General features: G+C 54.3%; 1 protein-coding gene across 7 annotated transcripts in view; it reads left to right on the top strand.

Moving 5' to 3' along the window:
• Positions 1–12,056, top strand: part of KLHL25 (kelch like family member 25) — a 50,994-nt gene extending 38,938 nt beyond the window's left edge. For all 7 annotated transcript variants that reach the window (XM_027521068.1, XM_027521070.1, XM_027521066.1 and 4 more), the window contains one exon: positions 10,443–12,056. The gene's annotated coding sequence lies outside the window, so the exon portion shown is untranslated. The remainder of the gene's footprint in view (positions 1–10,442) is intronic.
• Positions 12,057–13,273: the final 1,217 nt, after the last annotated feature.

The raw sequence follows: 13,273 nt of genomic DNA, 5'->3' as shown, positions 1-13,273 counted from the left end.
GCCAGGGTGCCTTGATGCCCACCCCAGGCTGTCCTGGGTTCCAGCCTCTCCCTGCCCACAGCTGCTGCGCCATGCTCCTGCAGATCGGAGGAGCCAGCCCTTGGCCCCACGCTGTTCAGGTCACAGGAACAGTGTGAGGGGCCAGCCTGAGCTAAAAATTCATTTCCTCAATGGTCTGGCGGCTGCTGACAAGAATACTGAAAACCACGCGACGGAGGCAGGCAGAGGCAGTCGTACTTGGCCGGGTGGCTTCTGAATGGAATCTGATGTTTCAGCTGCTAAGTCAGATCCAGCCAGGCCTTCGAGGCCCTTAAAGGGCTCCATCCCCAGCAGGCAGGTGAGGCTGGCCCCCTCAAAGAGGTCAGATCCACACAGGGTGTGAGGCCTTGTAAAAGAGTGGCCTGTGTGGGAACAGGCTTTGTTCTCCTTTAAGGTCTCTCTGCTTTGTTTGTTGAATCTGCTCTCTTCCTCTCTGGGAGAAAACTGACCGGCCACAGACCTTGGTCCCCTGGGGAGCAGGCTTCAAAGAGAACGTTGGCATCTCCTTGTTGGAAACCTGTGGTCTGTGGGCCCTGACGCCTCGTCCCATCTCAGGCCGCCCAGGGCCAGGGGCTGTGACCTTGTCTGGTGTTGGCCTGTCCTTGGGGCCCTGGAGGGCAGTTCCTCCCAAATAGGAGAGGGTGGGCGGGGAGATCAGCAGGACCGCATGAGCCTGCTACTTTCCCAGGACTTCCCCCTGTTTCAGGGACTGGGGAAGGGAAGCAGGAGTGGATCCTCAGCTCTGATTTGCTGGCTGCTTGACCCCAGTTGCTCAACTTCCCTGAGCCTCAGCTTTGCCATCTGGGAAATGGGGATAAAAATTGTATTCCTCACACTGGTTGAGTAGAAGAGATCAAGTGAGGGGCCGGGTTCAGAGTCAGCTTTCCTTTGAGGTTGTGATGAGGCTGGGATGGTGGTGATGGTTTCAGAATGCTTTGGGCGGCTACGGCCTCTGGATTGGGATGTCCGTGGGCCAGCCCCTCCTTCTGGAAGGGTCCTTCCCGCACGGTCGGGATTGCCCTTTCTGCGCCCTTGGCCGAGAGACGCACAGGTCTTGTCTCTTAGGCGCTCCTCAACCTGCGGCAGGTTCTGTGGACGAGGACCCAGCAGGGGCGCTGGGGCGGAGGGTGATGCCTGGGTGTGCCCGGCCCACCCTTGGCTCCAGGTGGATGGCGCAGTTGTAGCAGGATGGCCACCCGCGTCTGCTGCTGCCAGGCACGCAGAAGGCCCTGGCTCAGGTCCTGAGGGCCTTGGCCGGGGGCGGGGGTGGGAGTGGGAGGGGCCCGACAGCAGTGGTGGGTGAGAGGCTGGGCTCGAGCACCCTCGGCAAGGCTCACGGAGGCCGGGATGAGCAGAGACTACTGCCCCTGCTGCCCCCGCCCCCTCCAGCATGGACCACCCCTCCCAAAGCCTGGCTGCCAGCCAGGAACCCCCAGTGCCGGGGCCAGAGAAGGGGGTCTGTACCAGTGTGTCCCGAGTGCCCGCCTCCCTGTGCTGCTGTTCCAGCCCCTCCTGCAGGCATCGGACCGGCCTGGGGTCCAGCCTGCAGTGCCTCTCTGGTCCCTGAACCAGAGACTCCAGGGACCACCAGCTGGAGAGCCCCTGCTCTGCAGCCCCCCGTCACCACGCCGGGTGACTCCCCCAGTCATCTCCAAGGGCTCCGTTTCTCAGCCGTGAGCTCGTTCCATCCTCTCGTAAGTGTCGGAGGTGCTGCTGGTACCGAGACCTGGGGTGGGCGTGTCAGGCCACAGCTGGTGAGGGCCGGAGCGTGATCTGAACCCTGGCTGGGCCCCAGGCCTGCAGGTGGCTCTGGAGGCCCAGGCCCCGAGCATCCCTGTGTCTGCGCCCTGGCACCAGTTGCTGCCCGCTGCAGTCCACCTGAGTGCTGCCTGGCAATGGGGGTGGGGCGCTCTTCAAAGCTGACCGCCGGCAAGATCTCCAGGGCCAGCCCTTGGCTCCCGGGTCGCAGTCTGATCCTTGTCTCTAGGTGACAGTGGCCAGGAGGCTCCTGGAGCTAGGGTAGGCACCCATCTCTCTGGGCTGCCCGCCAAGTGTGGACCATGCATGGTCCTTCTTTTCTCTTGTTCTCTCTCCTGCCCTGACCCTGCCTGCCTCTGGCCTGTCTTTAAAGCATCAGGGCGGAGATGCAGGCTGCCAGGATCTGTCTTCTCCTCCTGGGCACTGTGGGGGACCAGCGCCAGGGGTGGGTGTGGGCAGGCACGCCCTCCAGTCCCGCTCTGGGAGAGGCCGAGCCTGTGATCCCCCTGCCCGAATTCCGGGGCACACCCCGCCACCACAGGAGGGCGGATTCAGCACATCCTGTCTGGCCTTAAAGAGGTGGTGGCCAGGAGGAAACCCCAGAGCTCGGGTTCGGGGCTGTGCTGAAGGGGGATGAAGCACCCCGCGTCCGTCCGTCCGTCCGTCTGCATGGTGTGGTCCCATGCCAGCCGGGATGGCCTTGGTGGCTGCGGGCCGCCTGCCAGGCCCCCCGTTGGGTGATCCTCAGGACTGCGAAGGGTGGTCATGGGGCTGGCGGGGCGGCTGTGCATGGTGGTGGGGTGACTGCTGACCCCACGTCTGCTCTGCGAGGTGGACACGGGTCCTGTTGACTGGAAAAACAGTGCATAACCTAAGGGTTGAGAATTATGTTTTGTTCAGCAGACAAAACTTGGGACTTAAGCCCAGACCACAGCATCTCAGCTCTGAGGGACCACTCTGAAGAGGTTGGAGGGGAAGCCAGAGTATATAGGAGATTGTGCAACAAAGACCAGGGAGTCCGAACATGAAAAGATAACTGTTAATTAAAGACAACCAGTAGCTCAGCTGGTGAAGAATCCATCTGCAATGCAGGAGACCCTGGATTGATTCCTGGGGTCACGAAGATCCACTGAAGAAGGGACAGGGTACCCACTCCAGTAGTCTTGGGCTTCCCTGCTGGCTCAGACGGTGAAGAATCCGCCTGCACTGCGGGAAACCTGGGTTTGGTCCCTGGGTTGGGAAAATCCCCTGAAGGAGGAACTAGGAACACACTCCAGTATTCTTGCCCCAAGAATCCTATGGACAGAGGAGTCTGGCGGGCTACAGCCCATAGGGTCGCAAAGAGTCAGACGTGATGAAGCACAGCACAGATATCACAAAATTCTTTCCTATGTATGGGAAGATGTAGGAGTCCGGGCTCTCTGAGGTCATCCCTTTGATGCGCACCTCAGCTCCTGGGGCCAGCGCCCTTGCCTTCCCTTCCTAGTCTCCCGGGTGCCCAGTCCGGGGAGGCTGTGATGGCTGAGGGCTGCAGCATTTTTTGTTTACTGATGTGGCAGGCAACGTTTTTTTTTTTTAATGTAGTCCATTTCACAGATAAGGAAACTAGGTCCCAGAGAGGCAGCTGCCAAAACTCAGGGCGGCCCGAGTGACCTCGGAGTGGGTGCAGGCCTGGGCAGTGCCGCCCCCCCAGCTCCTCTGCCGCCTCCTCAGCAACTCAGGACAGCCTAGAGGGGCTCCCCCCGGGTCAGAGCCTGGTCTGGGGCAGCAGTGGCGCCCTGCCCTGAGGGGAAGTCCATGTCCACCTTGTGTGCTGGCCGGGGATGGGGGGCCCAGGCCCCCGAGTTTTGGGTTCACCACCTTAGAGCATCTCCAGGTGTTCGGGGCCCGTGAGGAGCTCTGGCTAGTGAGGCGCTTGGAGGGACTGGGGGGCCTTCACCAACCCCACCGAGAAAACAGCAGTCGCCCTGCCCAGCACACCCTTCTGGGAGCTTGCTGACTCCTGGGCTCCAGCAGCTTCGGCAGAGCTGGAGTCCGCCTTCCAGAGCCATGGGGGTGAGGGCGGCATCCCACTGAAGGAGAAAGGTCCACAGGTCCCTGCGCCGGCTGGAACTGTGTTCGTGATCCTGTTACTTAAGCAAGTCCAGACTCAGGACTAGACGTAAGCTCCCTGCCCTCGCAGCTCTCTCACAGCTGTCAGACTGACAGACGCGCAGGTGAAACACCCAGAGCTGCAAGGCCAGGGATGCCGTCGCTGGGACCGAGGCTCTGCCTGCGGTTGTGTCGTCTCTGCCTCTCGGGTGGCTGAGTGTGTGGGTTGACGGGGAGGGGCAGGCCTCCCCATGAGGCCCTCTCCGGCAGTTGGGTGTCACAGAGGGGGCGTCATCTATGTCTCCTGGCACAAGGCTGCCTCCTTGGTTTGGGGCCACCTCTGAGCCCGTGGCACTCAGTTGGCCAGAGTAAGAGTGGCATCTGGCGTGGAATTGGTGCGTGGATGGGTGTGGACCGTCGGGGTGGGGAAGACCCTTGGCGGCGCCCCAGCCCTGTTCCCAGTACCCCAGCGAGCCTGTTTTTGTTTTTTAATATCTATTTATGTATTTGGCTGCGCGGGTCTCAGTTTCATCTTTAACCACCAGGGCAGCCCTCAGGTTCGGCACGTGGGACCTTTGATCTTCGTTGCAGCCTGCCAGCTCTTAGTTGTGGCATGCAGGATCGAGTTCCCTGACCAGGGGTTGAACCCGGGCCCCCTGCTTTGGAAACATGGAGTCCAGCAACTGGACCACTGGGGAAGTCCTCAGAGAACCTGTTGTTAGAACCGCGCAGAGGTGGACAGCCCTGCGTCACTGTCCCGAGTGTTCCCCGCTCCGTACCCCCTCCAGCTCCTTTCTGGGCCTGCTGTGTCCTTTCTCCATGAGGTGAGCAGCCCAGGAGCTGAGCTCCGGCCAGGGACCCCACCTCCTGGACGGACACACGGCCACATCCCTGCTGGGAGCCGGGCCAGATTACGCCGAGCTGTCGCTGCGGGTTGGGCTATAGAAACTGACTGTACTGGCCAGCTGGGCTTTCTTTGCTGCTCCCGGGACGTTTTACACTAAACCTTTCACATGCATTACATGGCTCCATCCTTCTCTGGGAGGCAGGTATCTCGCCTCATTTTCTGCAGGGAAACGTGAACCTCAGAGCAGAGCACCCCGCACTGGAGCGGCCAGCGCTGGAGTGTGAGCTCTGCGGCCGTCTGAGCTCGTTCACCACTGCATCTGTCCTGTGGGGTCCGGGTTGACAGGCTGTGCAGCGAACATTTGTCGAGTGCAGGAACGAGTGTGTTGCCTGCTGCCCGCAGCTGTGCTGTCCCTCCTGATGGCGTGACTAGCCGTGGCCACGTCTGCACACCGCCCGCCCCCATTCTCTGACCATGTCCACCCTCCCCACCTTAGCATTTCCACCTCACTGGCCTGCATTCTGCCTCAGAAGTGCAGGACTCCCACCCCAGGGTTTCTGCACATGCTACTCCTGCCTGGACTGCTCTTTGCCTCTCGAGCAAACTCCTCTCTGTCCTGCAGGTCTAGGGGTGTCCTTCCCACACCCTCTGCCACAGTACAAGTTCTTGTTTTAATCTCTTTTTTTTTTTTACCATTATTTTTAAAGCTCTTATTTTACATTGGAGTGCAGCTGATTAACAGTGTTGTGTTAGTTTCAGGTGTGCCACAGTGATTCTGTTATCTGTATACTTATATGGATTCTTTTTCAAATTCTTTTCCTGTTTAGGTTATTCTAGAATACTGAGCAGAGTTCCCTGTGCTGGCTATACAGTGGATCCTTGTTGGTTATCTTTTAACTTTATTACTTAAAAAGAAATCTCTTTCTCGGAGGAGAATTGCTTTACAGCATTGCGCTGGTTTCTGCCACACGTTCTGTGTGGGTCTTTGTTGCTGTGTGGGCTTTTCTGTAGTCCTGGGGAGTCGGGGCTGTTCTCTGTTACGGTCCGGGCTGCTCACTGCAGAGTCTTCTCTCCTGGTGCACAGGCTCCAGGGCGTGCAGGCTCGGTAGCTGTGGCTCCCAGGCTCTGCGGCACAGGCTCAGTTGCTCTGTGGCATGTGGGGTTTTCCCAGACCAGGGATCGAACCCGAGTCTCCTGTATTGGCAGGCAGATTCTTTACCACTGAGCCCCCAGGGAGCCCCTCGTTATCATTTTAAAATATAGCAGTGTGTAATGTCAGTCTCAAATTCCCAACCTCTGCCCACCCCCAGCTCCTCCCCTCTGGTAACCACGGATTCATTCTCTCAAGTCTGCGAGTCTGTTTCTGTTCCGTAAATAAGCTCATTTGTATCACTTCTTCACATCTGTAAGTTATATCCTGTGATATTTCTCTTTCTCTGACTTCACTTAGCATGAATCTCTAGGGGCATTCATGATGCTGCAGGTGGCATTAATTCTTTTTTTTAGTTCAGTTGCTCAGTCGTGTCTGACTCTTTGTGACCCCGTGGACTGCAGCACGCCAGGCTTCCCTGTCCATCATCAACTCCTGGGGCCTGGCTCAAACTCACGTCCACTGAGTTGGTGATGCCTTCCAACCATCTCATCCTCTGTTGTCCCCTTCTCCTGCCTTCAATCTTTCCCAGCATCAGGGTCTTTTCCAGTGAGTTGGCCCTTGGCATCAGGTGGCCAAAGTATTGGAGCTTCAGCATCAGTCCTTCCAAAGATATTCAGGACTACTTTGCTTTAGGATTGACTGGTTTGATCTCTTTGCAGTCCAAGGGACTCTCCAGAATCTTCTCCAACATCACAGTTCAAAAGCGTCAGTTCTTCGGTGCTCAGCTTTCCTTATGGTCCAACTCTCACATCTATACATGACTACTGGAAAAACCATAGCTTTGACTACACAGACCTTTGTTGGCAAAGTAATGTCTCTGCTTTTTTAATATGCTGTCTAGGTTTGTCATAGCTTTTCTTCTAAGGAGCAAGTGTCTTTTAATTTCATGGCTGCAGTGATTTTGGAGCCCCAAAAAATAAAGTCTCTCACTGTTTCCAATTGTTTCCGCATCTATTTGCCATGAACTGATGGGACCGGATGTCATGATCTTTGTCTTTTGAATGTTGAGTTTTAAGACAACTTTTTCACTCTCCTCTTTCACTTTCATCAAGAGGCTCTCAGTTCCTCTTCGCTTTCTGCCAGAAGGTTGGTGTCATCTGCATATCTGAGGTTATTGATATTTCTCCCAGCAGTCTTGATTCTGGCTTGTGCTCACCCAACCTGGCATTTCGCATGATGTACAAGTTAAATAAGCAGGGTGACTGTATACAGCCTTGACGTACTCCTTTCCCGATTTGGAGCCAGTCCATTGTTCCATGTCCAGTTCTAACTGTCGCTTCTTGACCTGCATACAGATTTCTCAGGAGGCAGGTAAGGTGGTTTGGTATTCCCATCTCTTTAAGAATTTTCCAGAGTTCGTTGTGATCCACACAGTCAAAGGCTTTAGCATAGTCAATGAAGCAGAAGTAGATGTTTTTTTGGAACTCTTGCTTTTTCTATGATCCAGCACATGTTGCCAATTTGATCTCTGGTTCCTCCACCTTTTCTAACTCCAGTTTGAACACCTGGAATTTCTTAGTTCATGTACTATTGAAGCCGGGCTTGGTGAATTGGGAGCATTACTTTGCTAGCATGTGAGATGAGTGCAATTGTGTAGTAGTTTGAACATTCTTAGGCATCGCCTTTCTTTGGGATTGGAATGAAAACTGACTTTTTCCAGTCCTGTGGCCACTGCTGAGTTTTCCACATTTGCTGGCATATTGAGTGCAGCACTTTCACAGCATCATCTTTTAGGATTTGAAATAGCTCAGCTGGAATTCCATCACCTCTACTAGCTTTGTTCATAGTGATGCTTCCTAAGGCCCACTTGACTTCACACTCCAGGATGTCTGGCTCTAGGTGAGTGATCACACCGTCATGGTTATCTGGATCGTGAAGATCTTTTTTGTATAGTTTCTTTGTGTATTCTTGCCACCTCTTAATATCTTCTACTTCTGTTAGGTCCATATTGTTTCTGTCCTTTATTGTGACTATCTTTGCATGAAATGTTCCCTTGGTATCTCATATTTTCTTGAAGAGATCTCTAGTCCTCCCCATTCTGTTGTTTTCCTGTATTTCTTTGCACTGATCACTGAGGAGGGCTTTCTCTCTCCTTGCTATTCTTTGGAACTCTGCATTCAAATGGGTATATCTTTCCTTTTCTCCTTTGCCTTCTGCTTCTCTTCTTTTCACAGCTATTTTTAAGGCCTCCTCAGACAACCATTTTGCCTTTTTGTTTTTTTTCTTGGGGATGGCTTTGGTCACCACTTCCTATACAGTGTTATGAACCTCTGTCCATAGTTCTTCAGGTACTCTGTCATATCAAATCCCTTGAATCCATTTGTCTTTTCCACTGTATAATCATAAGGGATAAGTCATATCTGAATGGCCTATTGGTTTTCCCTACTTTTTTCAATTTAAGTCCGAATTTTGCAATAAGGAAAATTGTCTCTTGTAACAGACTTAATAAAGTCTGTTTTGTCCGATATGATGATTGCTACCACAGCTTGCTTCTGGTTTCCATTTGCATGGGGTACCTTTCTTCATCCCTCACTTCTGGTCTGAGGCGCCCTAGGTCTGAAGTGGGCCTCTGTGGACAGCATGTATACTCTCCTTTTGCCATTTTGTTAATTGTTTTGGATTTGTTTTTGTAGATTTTTTTTCATCCCATTTTGTTCTCTCGTGATTTGATGACTATAGTGTTGTGTGTAGATTCCTTTTTCTTTTTTGTGTTTATCTATTGTCAACTTTTGGTTTGCAGTTACCTTCAAGTTTTGATATAGCGGCCTATATATAAACAAGGTTGTTGTAAGTTGCTGGTTTTTTCATCTCGAATGCATTTCCAGCATCCTGCATTTGTGTTCTCTTCTCACGCTGATGTCATATTTGTATGTAGGTCACTTCCTCATTTCCTACCTTCACTGTAGTTTACCTTTATCAGGGAGTCTTCCCATGTGTACTTTGTTTCTAGTTGTAGCTTTTTCTTTTCCACCTTGAGAAGTTCCTTTATCATGAGCTGCAAAGCTGGTCTGGTGGTGCTGAATTCTCTAGCTTTTGTCCATCAGTGAACCTGTCGATTTTTCCATCAAATCTGAATGAGAACCTTGCTGGGTAGAGTATTCTTCGTTGTCGATTTTTTCATCAGTTTAAATGTAGTGTGACACTTCCCAGGTGGCTCAGTGGTAAAGAGTCCTGTCAGTTCAGGTGGTGTGGGTTCAATCCCTGAACCCCTGGCAGGAAGATCCCCTGGAGAGGGAAATGGCAGCCCACTCCAGTATTCTCCCGTGGACAGAGGAGCCTGCTGGGCTACAGTCCACAGGGTCACGAAGAGACGGCTGCATTCTCAGGATGTGTCTAAGCAACCTGCCTGCTGATGGGCGGGGCTGGGTGGGGTCAGGTCCCGGTGAGGAAATGACGCCCTCCAGGAGGGCTCACGGCAGTGAGTACTCCCCAGAACGACCGCCTTCAGTGTCTGTGTCCCCGCCGTCTGCCACAGCTGCCCCCCACCTCCACAGGAGACCCTCCAGTACCAGCAGGTAGGTAGGTCTGGCCTAGGCTCTTATGAGGTCACTGGTTTGTTTTTTTAACTGGGCCCTCATGTGCATAAGACCTTCCGTGCAGCCTCCCAGAGTGGAGTTTCTGTTTCTCCCAGTCCTGTGGAATTCCTGCAGTCCAACCCTGCTGGCCTTCCAAGCCAGGTTCTCTTGAGGCGCCCCCTCCCATTCCAGACCGGGGAGCCTGACAGGGGGCTCAGAACTTTCATTCCCGCAGGACAACTTCTGTAATAATTTCCAGTTTGTGAGCTGCCCTCCTCGCGGGTCTGGGATTTGATTGTATCGAGATTGCACCCCTCCTGCTGTCATATCGTGGCTGCTTTGTCTTTGGACGCAACGTATCTTCTTCGGTAGGCCCCAGCCTTTTGTTGTTGATGCCTGCTCAGAAGTTAATTGTAATTTTGGTGTTTTCGTAAGCAGGGGTGAGTGCACATCTTTCTGCTCTGCTGTTTTGTCTCCGCTGCTGTTTTACGCACTTGCTTTCTTCCGTGTTTTGTTGGCTTTTTCTTCCTTTGAGTGGAGCTCAGTTTCACTTGCTCATAGGCTGCAGATGCAGAAGGCTCTCACCCAGGACTTTAGACTGCCGTTCCTGGTGCAGAATGGCTCTCATCTCTTTTTTAAGTTTTGTTTTTTCCCCCACATATAGCATTTCTGTGTGTGTTGGCTGTATACATTTGTTCGTACAAGCCTGCAGTTTCTCCCGCTGGAGCACGATCCACGGAGATGGTAGCTGTGTCTGCCATCCCCTTTCTCTGGGCCTGGCACGTTGCCTGCTGGGTTGACGGTGTGCAGAGTGTGTGTCTGGAGAAGCTGAATGGAGGTGAGCAAAGCACAGCTCAGGGAGGTGATGGGCCTGTTCCGGGCCACACTGCTGTAGACGGGCGAGCTCCATTCTCAGTCCAGGCCTTCTGGCCGGGGCCTGAGCCCCAGCCCCTCCACGTGGCCTTGCGATCACGTCCAGCCCCAGGTGAGGACGGGGGGCAGTGGGGATTCACCTTTTCTCTCTCTCGTTCCTCTGCAGACGCTGCGCGTTTCTCCCCGCCCCACGGCCACGGCCCTCGCTCTTGCACGTGGCCCTGATCTTGTCCAGGGGATGCTCCGCCCGGCCCAGCGCTCTGAGCCGCCAGAAGCCGGCCCACCAGCCCTGGGAGTGGCGGCCTCGGGGGCTGCTCTGAGCTTCAGGGAAGAAGAGCCGTCTCCGTGTCCTGTGGGTCTGGCTGAGGCCTTGCCTGCTTTGCAGTGGTTTGTGGGGGGAGAGGACCTTCCAGGGGGCGTGGACGGATACCAGGACTCTCTCGGCCTGGAGGAGAAAGACACATCTGCCAAGCCTTGAGGGCATCCTGGACTGGGGCAGGGGGCTGGGTGGGCTGGGGTGGGCGGGCAGCACAGTCTTGGGCTCCAGGCTTCCCTGGCGGTGTTGTAAAGTCTCCCCACACAGGACGCCCCTGGGAATGGGTGCATCAGGGCTGAGACTGGATTGTGCTGTGGAGAAAGTCTTAAGGGAGAGAACCGTTCAGTGACAACCACCAGGCTTTCTCAGCAAATGACCTCCAGGCCACCAGTGTTAAATAGGCTCCTGAGAGTCAGGCCTCACCCCCAGCGACCTCACCATCTCCCCGTCAGACCAGCCATGCCCCGGGTGCAGACACAGGTGTGCAGAGGCCCTGGGTGGCACGTGCCTGTGGGCTTCCCATCACCTCCCCTCAGAGCCCAGCCCAAGAGGCAGCGATGACCCCATTTCCTGCCAGGAGCACACTGACCCCAGAGTGGGACCATACCTGCCCAGCCCAGGAGCACATGTGAGCTGGAGACCACTGGGGGACTCCAGGGTGCCCACGACAGACCCCACCAAGGGCTGGACTCAGCTTGGAGGATGACACAGCCCCGTGACGCTGGCCTCTCAACCTTCCAGCTGGTGATGGGGTCTGGCTCATGTGTCCCCTGAGCTCAGAACGTGACCATGGTCATGAGAGAACTGCCAGGCCTTTGTTCATTTTCCCACCTCCCAAGTATTGGGCTCCTCACAGGTCCAGCCGCAGCCTTGGGTTTCTGGAAAGGTCGGCTCCTACCAGCGGCTCCCGTCACGTAGTGTTAGAGGGTGTGGGCTTGTTCCCTGGCTGCCCTGGGGCACCGTGGGGGCCAGACAGGTGGTTTCCCAGGCCGCATGCCGTGCGCACCGTGTGGCTTGGTGCTCCCAAGTAGGCTGTAGTACTCATGGGGCCGGTTGCTTTCCAGTTGGCCCTGCCCCCTTACAGGGCCTGTGGGCGTCTCCTGGGGCCCCAAGGGCATCTTTAGGGCACAATTCGCCCACATATGTGCACCAGCCATAGGCCATCAGTTTCCCCTGGGGGAAAGGCAGAAGGCACGTCTCCAGGTTCCTGGGACCCCACGGCCCCCGTCTTTGTCAGAGGCCACCCCCTGCTCTCAGTGCTTCCTCTCAGCCACCCAGAAGCCGGGGCCCTGGTCCCAGGAGATGCCTCAGCCTGAGACGCCCGGGAGGTGGCAGCCCCGGCCTGTTGGATTGCTGCGCTAAGCACAGGTCTGACAGCACAAAGGACCTCATAGTGGTGCTTTCTCCACAAGTTGTGTTGTTTTTACCCATTTCTAACTTAATAAAAGAGTTGAGAAATCTTGCCTTCCTGGGGTGCCGAGGCCAGTCTTGGGGGACGCAAGGCATGAGCAGGCTGATGTCTGCTGCAGCAGTCAGGGCTCACGGCCTGCTGTGCTGGGGAAGACCCACAGGCACCCAGAGGACAGGGCCTCCTGCCCTCAGGTCGTTTCAGCACCACAGGCCTTACATTGATTCTCCTGTGGCGTGCTGAGTACTCCTTCCCTGAAAAGCCCCTGCATGAGTGTCAACTTAAAGATGTAATTCCCCTGATTGCCGCGTTTGTGTGCTGTGAGCCCCCAGTTAACGCTAATTTGTGTGAAAGTAACACAAGCAGCGTTAAGGGAGGCATCGCTACTCGAGTGTCCAGCATCAGTTACAACAGTAATGCCCCTGTTTGCCTGCGCTCCTTTCACACGTGTTCATAGCTATCAGGCTCTGTAAACTCAAGAAGGTGGGACAGACAGGGCTGTGACAACCACAGAGTAAAGAGGAGGCCCTGTCCAATGTCCCACCGCAGGCTCTGGACGCCAGACACACCCTGATCAAGGGGACGGTGGCCAGCACACCTTGGGGCAAGATGAGGCTGGCGTCTGTTCCAACAGTGGCCTTCACACCTAAAATACTGCACTCACACAGTCTACACAAGGATGCTCCCACAGGAAAAGACCCCTTCGGGACCACAGTCGGCAAGTGTTCCTTCTAAATGTATAGAGACGAAAGTAAAATGAAAAAGCAGAGGACCTAATCCCCATTAAAAGAACAAGAAGTCCTGTGAAAGTACAAATAATGAAGTGGACCTCACCAGTCTACTAGACCCCAAGTTCAAAGAGCAGCTGATAGAAGTGCCGAAGTCATTAAGAAAGATTGTTGATAGAAATTACTTCAAGCATCTTTTCGGAACACAGTGGGTATGAAGCTCAAGATCAATCACAGAAAGAAAAATGGGGAAAAAATAAATACATGGAGACTAAACATGCTACTGAAGAAGCACCGCTCAAGGATCACATCAAAGAGGAAATCAGAAAACAGCCTGAGACAAAAGAAGTGAGACGGCGATCTCAGGAAATCTGTGGGACGCAGCGCAACAGTTCTAACGGAATTTCATAGCGATACAGGCCCTCCTGAAGAAGTTAGAGACTCTCAAGCAACCTAAAAGATTAAACAAAACTCAAGTCAGAAGGAAGGGAATAAAAAGTTCAGAGAGAAAACAGATTTAAAAAGAACAATGAAAAAAAAAAACC

This window comes from Bos indicus x Bos taurus, chromosome 21, assembly GCF_003369695.1.
Source record: "Bos indicus x Bos taurus breed Angus x Brahman F1 hybrid chromosome 21, Bos_hybrid_MaternalHap_v2.0, whole genome shotgun sequence".
Classification (NCBI taxonomy): domain Eukaryota; kingdom Metazoa; phylum Chordata; class Mammalia; order Artiodactyla; family Bovidae; genus Bos; species Bos indicus x Bos taurus.
The sequence above is the reverse complement of the archived record's forward strand: the minus strand, read 5'-3'. Positions and strand labels throughout refer to the sequence as shown.